The sequence below is a fragment of the Pleurodeles waltl genome, unplaced genomic scaffold (assembly GCF_031143425.1).
Source record: "Pleurodeles waltl isolate 20211129_DDA unplaced genomic scaffold, aPleWal1.hap1.20221129 scaffold_58, whole genome shotgun sequence".
In the NCBI taxonomy this organism is placed as follows: Eukaryota; Metazoa; Chordata; class Amphibia; order Caudata; family Salamandridae; genus Pleurodeles; species Pleurodeles waltl.
Window position 1 is genome coordinate 786,495 of NW_027150290.1, and position 19,913 is coordinate 806,407.

Consider the following 19,913-nt stretch of genomic DNA (forward strand, 5'->3'; position numbering starts at 1 on the left):
CACTCCTATAGGCCAGGTTACTAGGATCCAGACAGTTAGGGACAGGTCTCCCTCTGAAACATCCCATATTTCCTCTGTGTCTAAACATTCCAAACCCACCCACCCTGAGGATAACTTGATGGAAAGGGAACTCAGAAAGCTGAGGGTAGAAGAGACCAGACTGAAGCTTAAACAGCAGCATTTGACCTTGGATAGGGAATCCCTAGACAGAGAGAGGGAAAGACAGAGGTAGGGGTTAGTTCCCCATGGTGGCAGCAGTAGTATTTCTGATAGCAATCCTGTTAGAGAGCAAGATTCCAGGAATCTGCATAAGATAGTCCCCCCTTACAAGGAGGGGGGTGACATGAATAAGTGGGTGTAGGAGGCTGGACTGGCTTGTAGTGAGTACCAAGGGGTACTTGCACCTTGCACCAGGCCCAGTTATCCCTTATTAGTGTATAGGGTGTCTAGCAGCTTAGGCTGATAGATAATGGTAGCTTAGCAGAGCAGCTTAGGCTGAACTAGGAGACGTGTGAAGCTACTACAGTACCACTTAGTGTCATATGCACAATATCATAAGAAAACACAATACACAGTTATACTAAAAATAAAGGTACTTTATTTTTATGACAATATGCCAAAGTATCTTAGAGTGTACCCTCAGTGAGAGGATAGGAAATATACACAAGATATATATACACAATAGCAAAAATATGCAGTATAGTCTTAGAAAACAGTGCAAACAATGTATAGTTACAATAGGATGCAATGGGGAAACATAGGGATAGGGGCAACACAAACCATATACTCCAGAAGTGGAATGCGAACCACGAATGGACCCCAAACCTATGTGACCTTGTAGAGGGTCGCTGGGACTACTAGAAAATAGTGAGAGTTAGAAAAATAACCCTCCCCAAGACCCTGAAAAGTGGGTGCAAAGTACACCAAAGTTCCCCTAAGGACAAAATAGTCGTGTTAGAGGGAAAATGCAAGGAAAACACAAATCAGCAATGCAACAACGATGGATTCCTGACTGAGGGTACCTGTGGAATAAGGGGACCAAGTCCAAAAGTCACAAGCAACTCGGAGATGGGCAGATGCCCAAGAAATGCTAGCGGTTGGTGCAAAGAAGCTCTTACTAGGCTGAAGAACTGTGAATACTGCAGGAACGACAAGGGCTAGAGACTTCCCCTTTGGAGGATGAATCCCCCACGCCTTGGAGAGTTGTGCAGAAGTGTTTTCCCGCCGGATGGATGCCAACAAGCCTTGCTACACGCAAATCGTGCGTTTGGCGTTTTTGGACGCTGCTGGGGCCCAGGAGGGACCAGGAGGTCGCAAATTGGACCTGCAGAGAGAGGGGACGTCGAGCAAGACAAAGAGCCCTCACTGAAGCAGGTAGCACCCGGAGAAGTGCCAGAAACAGGCACTACGAGGATGCGTGAAACGGTGCTCGCCGAAGTTGCACAAAGGAGTCCCACGTCGCCGGAGACCAACTTAGAAAGTCGTGCAATGCAGGTTAGAGTGCCGTGGACCCAGGCTTGGCTGTGCACGAAGGATTTCCGCCGGAAGTGCACAGGGGCCGGAGTAGCTTGCAAAGTCGCGGTTCCCAGCAATGCAGCCCAGCGAGGTGAGGCAAGGACTTACCTCCACCAAACTTGGGCTGAAGAGTCACTGGACTGTGGGGGTCACTTGGACGGTGTCGCTGGATTCAAGGGACCTCGCTCGTCGTGCTGAGAGGAGACCCAAGGGACCGGTAATGGCTAGTCTTATTGTCCTTCGTTTGGGGGGGGGTTTGTGTAGGAAAGTACCATCTTGCCTGGCATGTTACCCCCATTTTTCACTGTATATATGTTGTTTTAGTTGTATGTGTCACTGGGACCAGCCAGGACCCCAGTGCTCATAAGTGTGCCCTGTATGTGTTCCCTGTGTAATGACTAACTGTCTCACTGAGGCTCTGCTAACCAGAACCTCAGTGGTTATGCTCTCTCACTTCTTTCTAAATTGTCACTAACTGGCTAGTGACCAATTTTACCAATTCACATTAGCATACTGGAACACCCTTATAATTCCCTAGTATATGGTACTAAGGTACCCAGGGTATTGGGGTTCCAGGAGATCCCTATGGGCTGCAGCATTTCTTTTGCCACCCATAGGGAGCTCTGACAATTCTTACACAGGCCTGCCACTGCAGCCTGAGTGAAATAACGTCCACGTTATTTCACAGCCATTTTACACTGCACTTAAGTAACTTATAAGTCACCTATATGTCTAACCTTTACCTGGTAAAGGTTGGGTGCTAAGTTACTTAGTGTGAGGGCACCCTGGCACTAGCCAAGGTGCCCCCACATTGTTCAGGGCAAATTCCCCGACTTTGTGAGTGCGGGACACCATTACATGCGTGCACTACACATAGGTCATTACCTATGTGTAGCTTCACAATGGTAACTCCGAATATGGCCATGTAATATGTCTATGATCATGGAATTGCCCCCTCTATACCATCCTGGCATAGTTGGCACAATCCCATGATCCCAGTGGTCTGTAGCACAGACCCATGTACTGCCAAACTGCCTTTTCAGGGGTTTCACTGCAGCTGCTACTGCTGCCAACCCCACAGACAGGCTTCTGCCCTCCTGGGGTCCAGCCAGGCCTGGCCCAGGATGGCAGAACAAAGGACTTCCTCAGAGAGGGGGTGTCACACCCTCTCCCTTTGGAAAATGGTGTGAAGGCAGGGGAGGAGTAGCCTCCCCCAGCCTCTGGAAATGCTTTCTTGGGCACAGATGTGCCCAATTCTGCATAAGCCAGTTTACACCGGTTCAGGGACCCCTCAGCCCTGCCTGGGCGCGAAACTGGATAAAGGAAAGGGGAGTGACCACTCCCCTGACCTGCACCTCCCCTGGGAGGTGCCCAGAGCTCCTCCCGTGTGCTCCAGACCTCTGCCATCTTGGAAACAGAGGTGCTGCTGGCACACTGGACTGCTCTGAGTGGCCAGTCCAGGCAGGTGACGTCAGAGACTCCTTCTGATAGGCTCCTTCAGGTGTTGCTAGCCTATCCTCTCTCCTAAGTAGCCAAACCCTCTTTTCTGAATAATTGCACGACTTTCTAAGTTGGTCTCCGGCGACGTGGGACTCCTTTGTGTAACTTCGGGTGATCACCGTTTCACGCATCCTCGTAGTGCCTGTTTCTGGCACTTCTCTGGGTGCTACCTGCTGCTAAGAGGGCTCCTTGTCTTGCTCGACATCCCCTCTACCTCCTGGTCCAATTTGCGACCTCCTGGTCCCTCCTGGGCCGCAGCAGCGTCCAAAAACGCTAACCGCACGATTTGCAGCTAGCAAGGCTTGTTGGCGTTCTTTCGGCGGTAAAACACTTCTCCACGACTCTACAAGGCGAGAGGGATCCGTCCTCCAAAGGGGAAGTCTCTAGCCCTTTGCGTTCCTGCAGAAACCGCAGCTTCTTCAGTCCAGTCGAAGCTTCTTTGCACCCGCAGCTGGCATTTCCTGGGCATCTGCCCATCTCAGACTTGCTTGTGACTTTTGGACTTGGTCCCCTTGTTCCACAGGTATCCCAGATTGGAAATCCAGCGTTGTTGCATTGTTGGTTTGTGTCTTTCCTGCCTTATTCCCCTATCACGACTTCTTTGTCCTTTGGGGAACTTTAGTGCACTTTGCACTCACTTTTCAGGGTCTTGGGGTGGGCTATTTTTCTAACCCTCACTATTTTCTAATAGTCCCAGCGACCCTCTACAAGGTCACATAGGTTTGGGGTCCATTCGTGGTTCGCATTCCACTTTTGGTGTATATGGTTTGTGTTGCCCCTATCCCTCTGTGTCCCCATTGCATCCTATTGTAACTATACATTGTTTGCACTGTTTTTTAAGACTATACTGCATATTTTTGGTATTGTGTATATATATCTTGTGTATAATTGCTATCCTCATACTGAGGGTACTCACTGAGATACTTTGGCATATTGTCATAAAAATAAAGTACCTTTATTTTTAGTATAACTGTGTATTGTGTTTTCTTATGATATTGTGCATATGACACTAGTGGTACTGTAGTAGCTTCACAAGTCTCCTAGTTCAGCCTAAGCTGCTCTGCTAAGCTACCATTATCTATCAGCCTAAGCTGCTAGACACCCTATACACTAATAAGGGATACCTGGACCTGGTGCAGAGTGTATGTATCCCTTGGTACCCACTACAAACCAGGCCAGCCTCCTACAGTGTAACAAAGGGACGAGAGGCCTTTTATTGTCCCCTTCACCGGTGGGTGTAAAACTGAAGCACAGCTGAGATACAAGAGAACTGAAGGCTCATATTCAGGGCATCATTCTTCTGCCTTAGAAGCTCCCCCATCACTGAGAGAACTACCATGAGGCCAAACAAGCGTTAGAGATTTTACAACAAGAATACTTGGATATTATATTTAAATATATATAAAAGGGAAACTCTCTACTCTTTGTCTTGACTGTCCCCTTAAAGCCCACCGGCCGCTCTCCCCGCCCCGGCCCCCCAGGCCTCACCTCCTGTGTCACCCCGAAGCTCCCACTTCGTCCTCTGTGAGGAAGTGCTGAAGAGTTTTACTTCCGGGTGACCGGAGGCAGCGACAGCACCAGCAGCTGGTGGGGAGGCCTGATGAGCCGCTCTCAGCAGAGGCAGAAAAGCTTCAGAACCCGGTGAGGGCTCCGAGTAATATAACGTCCGGGTCAGCCGCGGTAGAGGCAGAACAAGCATCAGAAGCTGACGCGCTCCTCTCAGCAGTGGGAATGTAATAGTATCCGGGTCAGCGGCGGCAGAGTCAGCACAAGCAGCGGGTCTCAGCCTCCTCTGTTTCCAGCCTCCTGCAGGGGAGGAAGAGCCCCTGAGGGTCTGTGCAGTTAATCTTCAGACCCTCACAGACCCCGCCACCTCAGACCCCAAATCTGCACCTGCCCCCCCCAGCCCCAGGAGGAGGAGGAGAGAGCCTGGAAATGTCTGCACAGGTTTCTGCTCAGGTAGGAGATTGTCAGCACCTTCTGCTGTGTTTGTAGAAATAGACTGAATAATCCTGGAGGAAATCTCTGCCAGGAGCCGGGCTGAGCTGGGCTCTTCTATCCGGGGACCTCTGGGGGGCTTTCCTTCCGGCCCTGGGGGTGTTTGTGGTCATCATTTGTGTTACAGAGGTGATCTGTGCACTGCATCTTACTGCACTGAGGGATCTGTGCACTGCATCTTACTGCACTGTGGGGAATCTGTGCACTGAACTGCTTCTTACTGTGCTGTGAGGAATCTGTGTACTGCATGTAACTGCACTGTGAGGAATCTTCTGTGCAGTGCACTGCATCTGACTGCACATGAGGAACCTGTGCACTACATCTTACTGCACTGTGAGGAATCTGCGCACTGCATCTTACTGGACTGTGAGGACTCTGTGCACTGCACTGCATGCCACTGCACTGTGAGGAATCTGTACACACTTCACTGCACTGTGAGGAATTTGTGCACTGCACTACATCTTACTACACTGTGAGGAATATATGTACTGCATCTTACTGCACTGTGAGGAATCTTCTGTGCAGTGCACTGCATCTGACTGCACTGTGAGAAATCTGTGCACTCCATTTTACTGCACTGTGAGGATTCTGTGCACTGTGAGGAAAGTGTTCAGTGCACTGCTTCTTACTGCAGTGTGAGTAATCTGTGTACTGCATGTAACTGCACTGTGAGGAATCTGTGCACTACACTGCATCTTACTGCACTGTGAGGAATCAGTGCACTGCATCTTACTGCACTGTGAGGAATCTGTGCAGTGCACTGCATCTAACTGCACTGTGAGTACTCTGTGCGGTTCACCGCATCTTACTGCACTGTGAGGAATCTGTGCAGTGCACTGCATCTAACTGCACTGTGAGTACTCTGTGCGGTTCACCGCATCTTACTGCACTGCACTACATCTTACTACACTGTGAGGAATATATGTACTGCATCTTACTGCACTGTGAGGAATCTTCTGTGTAGTGCACTGCATCTGACTGCACTGTGAGAAATCTGTGCACTCCATTTTACTGCACTGTGAGGATTCTGTGCACTGTGAGGAAAGTGTTCAGTGCACTGCTTCTTACTGCAGTGTGAGTAATCTGTGTACTGCATGTAACTGCACTGTGAGGAATCTGTGCACTACACTGCATCTTACTGCACTGTGAGGAATCAGTGCACTGCATCTTACTGCACTGTGAGGAATCTGTGCAGTGCACTGCATCTAACTGCACTGTGAGTACTCTGTGCGGTTCACCGCATCTTACTGCACTGTGAGGAATCTGTGCACACTGCATTTCATCTTACTGCACTGTGAGGAGTTTCTGCACTGCATGCACTGTAGTTTACTGCACTGTGAGCGATCTGTACACTGCATCTTACCGCACTGTGAGAAGTCTGTGCACACTGCACTGTGAGGAATCTGTGCACTGCATCTTACTGCACTGTGAGGTATCTGTGCCCTGCACTGTGTCTTACTGCACTGTGATGAATCTGCACTGCACTGCATCTTAGTGCAATGTGAGGAATCTGTGCACTGTATCTTACTGTACTGTGAGGAATCTGTGCACACTGCACTGCATCTTACTGCACTGTGAGGATTCTGTGCACACTGCATTTCATCTTACTGCACTGTGAGGAGTTTCTGCACTGCATGCACTGTCCTTTACTGCATTGTGAGCGATCTGACCATGCATCTTACCGCACTATGAGGAGTCTGTGCACACTGCACTGTGAGGAATCTGTGCACTGCATCTTACTGCACTGTGAGGTATCTGTGCGCTGCACTGTGTCTTACTGCACTGTGATGAATCTGCACTGCACTGCATCTTAGTGCACTGTGAGGGATCTGTACACTGCATCGTACTGCACTGTGAGGAATATGTGTACACTGCATTTCATCTTACTGCACTGTGAGCGATCTGTACACTGCATCTTACTGCACTGTGAGGAATCTGTGCACACTGCACTGCATCTTACTGCACTGTGAGGATTCTGTGCACACTGCATTTCATCTTACTGCACTGTGAGGAGTTTCTGCACTGCATGCACTGTAGTTTACTGCACTGTGAGCGATCTGTACACTGCATCTTACTGCACTGTGAGGAATCTGTGCACACTGCACTGCATCTTACTGCACTGTGAGGGATCTGTACACTGCGTCTTACTGCACTGTGAGGAATATGTGCACACCACTGCGTCTTACTGCACTGTGAGGAATCTGTGCACTGCATCTTACTGCACTGTGAGAAATCTGTACTCTGCATATTACTGCACTGCGAGGAATCTGTGCGCACTGCATCTTAATGCATTGTGAGGAATCTGTGCACTGCATCTTACTGCACTGTGAGGAATCAGTGCACTGCATCTTACTGCACTGTGAGGAATCAGTGCACTACATCTTACTGCACTGTGAGGAAACTGTGCACACTGCATTTCATCTTACTGCACTGTGAGGAGTTTCTGCACTGCATGCACTGTAGTTTACTGCACTGTGAGCGATCTGTACACTGCATCTTACCGCACTGTGAGGAATCTGTGCACTGCATCTTACTGCACTATGAGGTATCTGTGTGCTGCACTGTGTCTTACTGCACTGTGATGAATCTGCACTGCACTGCACTGCATCTTAGTGCACTGTGAGGAATCTGTGCACTGTATCTTACTGTACTGTGAGGAATCTGTGCACACTGCACTGCATCTTACTGCACTGTGAGGATTCTGTGCATTGCACTGCATTTTACTGCACTGTGAGTGATCTTTACACTGCATCTTACTGCACTGTGAGGAATCTGTGCACTGCACTGCATCTTACTGTACTGTGAGGAATCTGTGCAGACTGCACTACATCTTACTGCACTGTGAGGATTCTGTGCATTGCACTGCTTCTTACTTCACTGTGAGGGATCTGTAGACTGCGTCTTACTGCACTGTGAGGAATCTGTGCACTGCATTGCATCTTACTGCACTGTGAGAAAGCTGTACTCTGCATATTACTGCACTGCGAGGAATCTGTGCACACTGCATCTTAATGCATTGTGAGGAATCTGTGCACTGCACTGCATTTTACTGCACTGTGAGGAATCTGTGCACTGCATCTTACTGCATTATAAGGAATCTGCACATGCGTCACTGCATCTTACTGCTCTATGGTGAGCTTGTGTCACTGCACTACATCATACTGCACTAGAAGAAATCTGTGCACACTGCACTGCATCTTACTGCACTATGAGGACTCATTGCACATTACACTGCATCTTACTACACTAAGAGGAATCTGTGCATGCTGCACCACATCTTACTGCACTATGAGAACTCTGTGCATGCTGTAGTACATTTTACTTTACTGTGAGAAATCTGTGCTCACTGCATCCTAATGCACTATGAAAAATCTGTGCACGCTGCAGTGCATCTTAGTGCACTATGAGAAATCTGTGCGCACTGCAGTATTTTTTCATCCAGACCCCTTGAGATGTAGATAAGCTTTATCTGTCGATCATACTGTGACCACAGGTGTCCTGGCACTAGTGGACCAAGAACAGACTCATGGAATATAACATACAGACACAGCACAAGCCAACAGGACAGTGCATCAACAGAATAAGTACATTGTCAGATTGTTCCTGAAGCAACTCTGACTTCATAATGGGAAAACATGAGTCCAGGGGCCAAAGGTAGCCCATTCCAAAGGTGGCGACCCTGCTCACTGAAGGTCCTCCGCCTACATCTAGTCCTCCAGAAACAAGAAATAGGATTTACGCCCTGTTGGCTGAATCGCAGATGCCATGTAAGAGTGTGGGCCACCAACTTGTCTGACAGGGACGTTGGACTACCTCTGTGCTTCGTAAAAGGCCTGATGAATAAAACAGAGGATTGTAAAGAGATTTTTTTTGCCTGGGAACCAGTGAAATGATATGATGATATTTCTACAGCACTAGCATCTGCATTACTGATATATTCAGTGCCTGCTGCAGTCTTCCCATCACAGCCTCCAGTAAGCCAAGATAGATAGTCTTCTTGGTAGAGAATAAATGCTCTTACCCCTTCCACTCTCTTAGGAGTGGGGAGTAATGCCAGAATCATTCTAAGGATCCACAGTTGTAAAACACAAGAACAGTTTTTTTCTGTTCATTTGTTGCTTGTAAACAACAAAAGAGTCTCTCAGGGAAGAAAATGGGGTTTCCTATCTGAAGCAGGCCACACCCACATGACCCTGATGTAGGTACAATGCATCCTTAGAGTGTAGTAAAAAGTAGTGCAGTGCAGAGATTTCCTCTTATGTTGCACTCCTTACAATGTAAGTAAAACACAGCATGATGTGCACAGATTCCCTCATTTAGTTAAAACCCCTCACAGTGCTAGTTGTGAGAAAAGGCCTCTTTTTGACATGGTTACCTCCCACTTTGTGCCTGATGTATGATGTAGCCTAGAAATTGTAGGGGTCAGTGCCCCTGCTAACCACGATCCCTGGGCCAGAGCTCTTTCCCTAAAACTGTTGTGATGCATTGACACAATTAGAACGCCTTTATCTTTAGCTTCAGCACTCTGTCCATCATCCTTTTGTGTTGCTAAAGTTGCCCTAAGTGGGAAGGGTATGCCTAAGTGTGGGTCCTGTGTTCACTGTGCTTCTGGATTCAAGCTAGCCTGGCCGAAGAAGGGTGATACCTTGAAACTGGTCCCAGGATGCTTGTTTCTGGTCCAGGGAGGACCTGGCCTGGCAGTTCCGGCTCAACTGTTCCTATGGGGAATAAGGTCAAGACTGATTGGCATATGGCTTGGTCCAAACTGAGGTGGCATGATGAGCAAAAGGACAATGGATTAAACCCATTTCTGTGACTGGGGGTGAGTGTTAGAAAAGTTTCAGCACTCCGTCCATCATCCTTTTGTGTTGCTAAAGTTGCCCTAAGTGGGAAGGGTATCCCTAGACATGGGTCCCGTGCTCACTGTGCCACTGGATTCAAGCTAACCTGGCTGATGAAGGGTGATACCCTGAAACCGGTCCCAGGATGCTTGTTTCTGGTCCAGGGAGTGTAGGAAGCTGGCCTGGTTTATAGTGGGTACCTAAGGTACTTACACCAGGTCCAGTTATCCCTTATTAGTGAAATGTAGGCAGTGTCTAGAAGCCAGGCTCTCTAGGGGTAGTGTGGATGAGCAGCCAAGGCCTATCTAGGAGACATGCTAAACTCATGTAATACCTTTGTAGTCACACAGTACTCACACACATGAAAGAAAATACTCAGTGTTACAAAAATAAAGGTACTTTATTTTGGAGACACAAATGCCAAAAATACCATAGAGACTATACTCCCTTAGGAGGAAAGTAATACACAAATTATATACACTAGTATGCAGAAATAGCTGTAAAAACAGTTAGAAAACAGTGCAAATAGTGAAAATCACAATAGTTAGAAATGGGCTTAGGGGGAACACAAACCATATACCAAGAAAGTGGAATGCGAAAGTCAGTTTCCCACCTAGGCAAGTGTAGTGTGTAGAGGGGTGCTGGGAGTATTAGAAAACATCAAAGGTAAGTAATAGAACCCACACCAGCGCCCAGGAAAGCAGGAGTAAATCACAGAAACCTTCCTAGAACACACAAGAACACGAGAAAGAAGATTATGTAAGAACCAGAAGAGACTGCAAGACACCAACGATGGACTCATGGACCTGAAGACTTGTGGAAGAAGGGGATCAAGTCCAAGAAGCACAGAAGAGTCCAGGAAGAACAGGAGCCCCTGCTAACCCGTATGAAGGTGCAAAAGAAGAGCATTCGGTGAAGAATAGTCAGTACTGCACCCAAGAAGATGGATGCAGGTTACTGGTTGGTGCAGATGATATCCCACGTCGGATGGATGAGTGCAGGCTGGTTTGCGTTGCTGGATTCCACCAACAAGCTTTGGCACATGCAAAGCTCACGGTTAGCGGAAAATGGCGCTGCCCGGGACCAGGAGGGACCTGGTGGACTCTACCCAGGAGAGGGAGACAGAGACGGCTCTCAGCAACTCAGACAGCCCTCAGAAGACCAGATAGCGCTCACAGGAGTCCCACAGCACGGGGGACAAAGTCGGTGCAAAAGGAGGCCCATGCAGTACTACACAAAGGGATCCCACGCCACCGGAGAACCACACAGGAGGCTGTGCATCGCAGGAAAGAGTGCTGGGGGCTGGAGCTGCACGGTGCATGAAGAAGTTCATGGAAAGATGCCATCAAGCCTTGGCAACTGCAAAACATGTGGTGCATGGGGGTACTGTCTTGTGTGGGGAGGCAAGCTCTTACCTCCACCAAAGTTGGACAGTTGGACGCCTGGACTGTCGGGACCACTTCAGTCCACCCCCGTAATGCTGGATCCATGCACTTTATCAGGAGAGGGGACCCAAGCCACCGGTCATCGCTGCAGAGGGGTGTCTGCTGAAGCAGGGAAGGGACTCCTTCACTTCAAGGGAAATTCCTTTGTTCTTCTGGTGTAGGCTGAAGACAGGCTGTCCTCTGAGGATGCAAACAGTTGCAGTTGCTGGCAGAAGCTGGATATACAATGTTGCAGAAGTCGTCTTTGTTTCTTTGTTGCAGTTGTAGAGTTCCTGGAGGGTCCAGATGCAGTTTCTTCATTAAGAAGATGAAGAAAAGGATGCAGAGGATTCCTGCTGGAGTCTTGCAATATAAGGAAACACCCAGAGAGACAGTAAACAGCGCCTAGGGACTTATAAGGGGGCACCAGTATGCCAATTATGAGTGGGATACTGTGTTAACAATATCCAACAATCAATTTAAAAGGAGAGAGAGCAGAAGCACTGGGGTCCTGATTAGCAGGATCCCAGTGACACAGTCAAACACACTGACAAACAGGCCAAAAATGGGGGTAACCTTGCTAGAAAATAGGCTACTTTCTCACACATAGCAGTTGCGCAAGCTCACATACCAGTTCCTATAATGTGTGGTATGGATTGTTTAAGTACCCTATAGATAGCCACTCGTTCTGTTAACAAATGTTTTAATTCTGGAGCAGCTAACTGCGGATGTTATGATGAGGGATGTAACCAACTAACTCCTGCCAAGTAGCGCCTGGAAGGCCTAAGGAACCATTCTAACTGTTCTCACCACAAATGGTAACTCATCCTTCAACAATGCTTGATATTCTTGAAAACCTACGGGGAAACGGTCAGAGGTTTCTAATATTGTGAATGGTTCATAATTTGCAGAAATATCAGGACAGTAGGAGCTCTGCATGTTGTGAAATGTCTAGTTGTAGGATCTACAGGTTCAATATTCTCCCCACAAATACAATATCTGAAAGGGGGTTGTTGCATAGAGACTACTAGAGTTAAGATGCCCTCAGCCTGGGGTACACTTGTCCCGTGAGTTACTGTGTTAATGAACCCCTAAAATTGATTCAAACTGATGAAACTGAAATGGGTATTTTTTTCTAATCTAATCAAGCATTAAGCAAACCCTAAAGTTACTAGGTAACTCCTTAGCTGAGAGGGATGTAATCAATATTATGAAAGGTGCCTCCTTGTTAGTCATAATTGGTCAGGTCTTGTGGGTGCGTCCCAGGGACACTCAAACTCTGCATTATTTATAAGTGAGTTCCCGAGACCTTTTCCCACGTGTGTGACCACACAGAAGAAATCCACACTTACATTTGAGAAGGCTTTAATGAAAATTAATTCCTAGGTGCCAATATTATGAATCCATGTAATCAATATAAACAGAACATACATGAAAACAGCAGCAATAAAACAGTAGATTAGCAAAAATGGCAATGTTATTGATGGTTTTAGATATAATCACTATATGATGGAACGTTCAAGGCCGTAGCTCATTTAAACCTGCTCAGCATGAAGAATGCCTACACAAGCTGGTCAGAAGGAAGGGGCATGTATACTTCAGAAGGTGTTTTGTCAATCTGCTGCTGTGAAAGGCTTTGCATTTCTTATTGGCATTCCATACTCAGAGAGTAGAGAGCTTGAGTCTTACTGAGCTACAAGTCCATGGCCTTTAGGACTGAGATGTTTGCATCTCAAGCCTTATTATCCCTTGAAACCTGAAGATGTCCTCTTTGATGAATTTCCTGTGCGTTCAGGTTGAATACACTTCGCATATTATCTTAGAATGAGTCAGATATCACGTTTTATGATGTTACATGCACAAATTAGCATATGAATTCAGTTGCACAAAAACAAAACCTGTATTTAAAATGAATGAATCTATGAATGAATGCATACTTGAGAAAAATGGAAACATCGCAACGCACAGGATAGTGTTCTGAAAATGCTTTCTGGGTTTGAATGTTTGGCATTCACTGCAGGTTTGTTGCTTGGAATCTAACTAGTAACCTCTAATCCAAACGCCTCACACAGGTCATGGGTTCATTGTTCAGTGTAAGTGATCAGCACATCCTCTTCCCACTGACTGTCTAAATCAGGGGTCGCCAACCTTCTCTGTAATAAGAACTACTTACGCTCAATGAAAATCATCCTGAGCTACTAATATTATTATTGTTGTAATAGTGTTCGCATCAGACAAGATTAATTTAGTGATCATCCCATGCAAGATTACAAGCAGTAATCACCTCAGTACATTGGGGGGGTACCAGTTGTAATGTCAAAAAAGGCTTTCCCAGTTTAGAATGCCTGTACCTAGGTCACACTTAATGGCATCTGCTATGCCCTTCGCACCAAGGTAGTAACATGAGTAAAGCACCTCCTCAGTGCCACAAACTTTATAACTCAAATATCAGCTTTAAATATATTTTGCAAATTTAACTATTTTTTCCAAAAATCAGCATTAGAGTTCTGAAAACACTCATGTTTAGTCTTGTATACACATTTTTTAATTTTTGGATACATTAATTAATTCAAACAAACAAAAGCTTTTAATGTAATAGGGTTGGCTGAACAAAGAAGAGCTACTTAAAAGTAGATGGAGAGCTACCAGTAGCTCATGAGCTACCCATTGGTCTAAATAAACTCATTGCCATCCTGGTAGAAATTGCGTTGATGTTTGACCTGGGTGTAACCTAGAGGCAAAGCATAAAGAATTTGTGCAACACTTCAAAGAGTAAAACAGTGAAAATACTACACAAAAATATTCCACACCAGTTTCGAAAAATAGATCTAAATTTAATATATAAAACAAGAACAAAATGACAAAAATCCATTAAGTAGAAACTGAGTCATGAATTTTTAAAGAGTAAACTGTAAAATAGTGCTTAGTGGAAAGAAGCGCCAACCGGGAATATCTGGTCACCCTGGACCAGGACAAACTCAAAACTTTCAGGCTGACCGCTATGGAGCACGAGTTGGCTACAGGAACCCAGCTAGGCCTGCTGAACGAAAGAACCTTTAAATCCTAGTTGCAGAAGATTGCGTGGGCCCGAACCACAGATGCATCACTCCGCTGCAACGGTTCCAACGAGGCGTGTGATGCAGTGGCAGCTCCTTTATAGGGGACAAAAGGGCGGCGACCCCCCAAACCATCATGCCTCAATCTGCATCTCATTACTAACACATCACAGCTTTTACATAAAACAAACAATCTCACTGATCATTTGTTTACATATAAAAGTGGAATATCATCTTGTGTCACAATATGGCTCCTTTGGCTGTACTGCGCATGTGTCAAGTGTGGGCTGTTACAGCCCATCCTTACACATACACAATACACATCTGACATACTGCACTAGCGTCAGGCAGCTTGTCAGATAATGGCAATATGGGGCCTGTCCATCATGCGCCCTTATGCCCCATCAGAAGTCACAATAATGGAAAAAGACAGCCTCATGTCCTATCTGAGCTTCTGATTGGGCATAAGGGGTTGTGCCTCGCTCTGGTGCCCTGTTTAGTGAATCTGGGCAGTTGCTAGTTGGGAATCGTGACTTTCATGTTGAGGACTACCCCACGTAAGTTTCACCTCGTGTGTATGAGGGGGAGGGTGTCTCTTTTGTTTACGTGACTGTCCATGAGCCTGCACCAGGGTATGTATATGTGAGTGTCTATGAGTCTGCACCAGTGCATGTATATGTGAGTGTCTGCGAGCCTGCACCAGTGTATGTATATGTGAGTGTCTGCGAGCCTGCACCAGTGTATGTATATGTGAGTGTCTATGAGCCTGCACCAGTGCATGTATATGTGAGTGTCTATGAGCCTGCACCAGTGCATGTATATGTGAGTGTCTGTGAGCCTGCACCAGTGCATGTATATGTGACTGTCTATGAGCCTGCACCAGTGTATGTATATGTGAGTGTCTATGAGCCTGCACCAGTGCATGTATATGTGAGTGTCTATGAGCCTGCACCAGTGTATGTATATGTGAGTGTCTGCGAGCCTGCATCAGTGTATGTATATGTGAGTGTCTGCGAGCCTGCACCAGTGCATGTATATGTGAGTGTCTGCGAGCCTGCATCAGTGCATGTATATGTGAGTGTCTGCGAGCCTGCACCAGTGCATGTATATGTGAGTGTCTGCGAGCCTGCATCAGTGCATGTATATGTGAGTGTCTGTGAGCCTGCACCAGTGTATGTATATGTGAGTGTCTGCGAGCCTGCACCAGTGCATGTATATGTGAGTGTCTGTGAGCCTGCACCAGGGTATGTATATGTGAGTGTCTGCGAGCCTGCATCAGTGTATGTATATGTGAGTGTCTATGAGTCTGCACCAGTGCATGTATATGTGAATGTCTATGAGCCTGCACCAGTGCATGTATATGTGAGTGTCTGCGAGCCTGCACCAGTGCATGTATATGTGAGTGTCTGCAAGCCTGCACCAGTGTATGTGTATGTGAGTATCTATGAGCCTGCACCAGTGCATGTATATGTGAGTGTCTAGGAGCCTGCATCAGTGCATGTATATGTGACTGTCTAGGAGCCTGCATCAGTGCATGTATATGTGACTGTCTATGAGTCTGCACCAGTGCATGTATATGTGAGTGTCTGCAAGCCTGCACCAGTGTATGTGTATGTGAGTATCTATGAGCCTGCACCAGTGCATGTATATGTGAGTGTCTAGGAGCCTGCATCAGTGCATGTATATGTGAATGTCTATGAGCCTGCACCAGTGCATGTATATGTGAGTGTCTATGAGCCTGCACCAGTGCATGTATATGTGAGTGTCTGTGAGCCTGCACCAGTGCATGTATATGTGACTGTCTATGAGCCTGCACCAGTGCATGTATATGTGTGTATATGAGCCTGCACCAGTGCATGTATATGTGAGTGTCTGCGAGCCTGCATCCGTGTATGTATATGTGAGTGTCTGTGAGCCTGCACCAGTGTATGTATATGTGAGTGTCTGCGAGCCTGCACCAGTGCATGTATATGTGAGTGTCTGCGAGCCTGCATCAGTGTATGTATATGTGACTGTCTATGAGCCTGCACCAGTGCATGTATATGTGAGTGTCTATGAGCCTGCATCAGTGCATGTATATGTGACTGTCTATGAGCCTGCACCAGTGTATGTATATGTGAGTGTCTATGAGCCTGCACCAGTGGATGTATATGCGAGTGTCTGTGAGCCTGCATCAGTGTATGTATATGTGAGTGTCTGTGAGCCTGCACCAGTGCATGTATATGTGAGTGTCTGCGAGCCTGCACCAGTGTATGTATATGTGAGTGTCTGTGAGCCTGCACCAGTGTATGTATATGTGAGTGTCTATGAGCCTGCACCAGTGTATGTATATGTGAGTGTCTATGAGCCTGCATCAGTGTATGTATATGTGAGTGTCTGTGAGCCTGCATCAGTGTATGTGTATGTATATGTGAGTGTCTGTGAGCCTGCATCAGTGTATGTATATGTGAGTGTCTGTGAGCCTGCATCAGTGTATGTATATGTGAGTGTCTATGAGCCTGCACCAGTGCATGTATATGTGAGTGTCTCTGAGCCTGCATCAATGTATGTATATGTGAGTGTCTATGAGCCTGCACCAGTGCATGTATATGTGAGTGTCTGCGAGCCTGCACCAGTGTATGTATATGTGAGTGTCTATGAGCCTCCACCAGTGCATGTATATGTGAGTGTCTATGAGCCTGCACCAGTGTATGTATATGTGAGTGTCTGGGAGCCTGCATCAGTGTATGTATATGTGAGTGTCTGCGAGCCTGCACCAGTGCATGTATATGTGAGTGTCTGCGAGCCTGCACCAGTGCATGTATATGTGAGTGTCTGCGAGCCTGCACCAGTGCATGTATATGTGAGTGTCTGCGAGCCTGCACCAGTGCATGTATATGTGAGTGTCTGCGAGCCTGCATCAGTGCATGTATATGTTAGTGTCTATGAACCTGCACCAGTGTATGTATATGTGAGTGTCTCTGAGCCTGCACCAGTGTATGTATATGTGAGTGTCTATGAGCCTGCACCAGTGCATGTATATGTGAGTGTCTGTGAGCCTGCACCAGTGTATGTATATGTGAGTGTCTGTGAGCCTGCACCAATGTATGTATATGTGAGTGTCTGTGAGCCTGCATCAGTGTATGTATATGTGAGTGTCTGTGAGCCTGCACCAGTGAATGTATATGTGAGTGTCTGTGAGCCTGCACCAGTGCATGTATACGTGAGTGTCTGTGAGCCTGCACCAGTGCATGTATACGTGAGTGTCTGTGAGCCTGCACCAGTGCATGTATACGTGAGTGTCTATGAGTCTGCACCAGTGCATGTATATGTGAGTGTCTATGAGCCTGCACCAGTGCATGTATACGTGAGTGTCTATGAGCCTGCACCAGTGCATGTATATGTGAGTGTCTATGAGCCTGCACCAGTGCATGTATATGTGAGTGTCTGCGAGCCTGCATCAGTGTATGTATATGTGAGTGTCTGCGAGCCTGCACCAGTGAATGTATATGTGAGTGTCTGCGAGCCTGCACCAGTGTATGTATATGTGAGTGTCTTCGAGCTTGCATCAGTGTATGTATATGTGAGTGTCTCTGAGCCTGCATCAGTGTATGTATATGTGAGTGTCTGGGAGCCTGCATCAGTGTATGTATATGTGAGTGTCTGCGAGCCTGCACCAGTGCATGTATATGTGAGTGTCTGCGAGCCTGCATCAGTGCATGTATATGTGAGTGTCTGCGACCCTGCACCAGTGCATGTATATGTGAGTGTCTGTGAGCCTGCACCAGTGCATGTATATGTGAGTGTCTGCGAGCCTGCATCAGTGCATGTATATGTGAGTGTCTGCGACCCTGCACCAGTGCATGTATATGTTAGTGTCTATGAGTCTGCACCAGGGTATGTATATGTTAGTGTCTATGAGCCTGCACCAGTGCATGTATATGTGAGTGTCTATGAGCCTGCACCAGTGCATGTATATGTGTGTGTCTATGAGTCTGCACCAGGGTATGTATATGTTAGTGTCTATGAGCCTGCACCAGTGTATGTATATGTGAGTGTCTATGAGCCTGCATCAGTGTATGTATATGTGAGTGTCTATGAGCCTGCACCAGTGCATGTATATGTGAGTGTCTATGAGCCTGCACCAGTGTACGTATATGTGAGTGTCTATGAGCCTGCACCAGTGCATGTATATGTGAGTGTCTATGAGTCTGCATTAGTGTATGTATATGTGAGTGTCTGCGAGCCTGCATCAGTGCATGTATATGTGAGTGTCTCTGAGCCTGCATCAGTGCATGTATATGTGAGTGTCTGTGAGCCTGCATCTGTGTATGTATATGTGAGTGTCTGTGAGCCTGCACCAGTGCATGTATATGTGAGTGTCTATGACCCTGCACCAGTGCATGTATATGTGAGTGTCTATGAGCCTGCATCAGTGCATGTATATGTGAGTGTCTGCGACCCTGCACCAGTGCATGTATATGTTAGTGTCTATGAGTCTGCACCAGGGTATGTACATGTTAGTGTCTATGAGCCTGCACCAGTGTATGTATATGTGAGTGTCTATGAGCCTCCACCAGTGTATGTATATGTTAGTGTCTATGAGCCTCCACCAGTGTATGTATATGTTAGTGTCTATGAGCCTGCATCAGTGCATGTATATGTGTCTATGAGCCTGCATCAGTGTATGTATATGTGATGTCTGCGAGCCTGCACCAGTGAATGTATATGTGAGTGTCTATGAGCCTGCACCAGTGTATGTATATGTGAGTGTCTGTGAGCCTGCACCAGTGCATGTATATGTGAGTGTCTGTGAGCCTGCACCAGTGCATGTATATGTGTGTGTCTATGAGTATGCACCAGTGCATGTATATGTGAGTGTCTATGAGCCTGCACCAGTGCATGTATATGTGTGTCTCTGAGCCTGCATCAGTGCATGTATATGTGAGTGTCTGTGAGCCTGCATCAGTGTATGTATATGTGAGTGTCTATGAGCCTGCACCAGTGCATGTATATGTGAGTGTCTATGAGCCTGCACCAGTGTATGTATATGTGAGTGTCTATGAGCCTGCACCAGTGCATGTATATGTGAGTGTCTATGAGCCTGCATCAATGCATGTATATGTGAGTGTCTCTGAGCCTGCATCAGTGCATGTATATGTGAGTGTCTGCGAGCCTGCATCAGTGTATGTATATGTGAGTGTCTGTGAGCCTGCACCAGTGCATGTATATGTGAATGTCCATGAGCCTGCACCAGTGCATGTATATGTGAGTGTCTATGAGCCTGCATCAGTGCATGTATATGTGAGTGTCTGCGACCCTGCACCAGTGCATGTATATGTTAGTGTCTATGAGTCTGCACCAGGGTATGTATATGTTAGTGTCTATGAGCCTGCACCAGTGTATGTATATGTGAGTGTCTATGAGCCTCCACCAGTGTATGTATATGTTAGTGTCTATGAGCCTCCACCAGTGCATGTATATGTGAGTGTCTATGAGCCTGCACCAGTGTATGTATATGTGAGTGTCTATGAGCCTGTTCCAGTGTATATATATGTGAGTGCCTGCGAGCCTGTTCCAGTGTATGTATATGTGAGTGT

General features: G+C 46.8%; 1 protein-coding gene across 2 annotated transcripts in view; it reads left to right on the forward strand.

Annotated features, from left to right (window-relative positions):
* The first annotated feature begins 4,789 nt into the window (after nucleotides 1-4,789).
* LOC138278797 (oocyte zinc finger protein XlCOF6-like) overlaps nucleotides 4,790-19,913 on the forward strand; it is a 66,406-nt gene continuing 51,282 nt past the window's right edge. Inside the window, exon 1 of one of the 2 annotated variants that reach the window (XM_069219312.1) lies at nucleotides 4,790-4,974. The gene's annotated coding sequence lies outside the window, so the exon portion shown is untranslated. The remainder of the gene's footprint in view (nucleotides 4,975-19,913) is intronic. The other variant, XM_069219313.1, reaches the window with a different exon arrangement.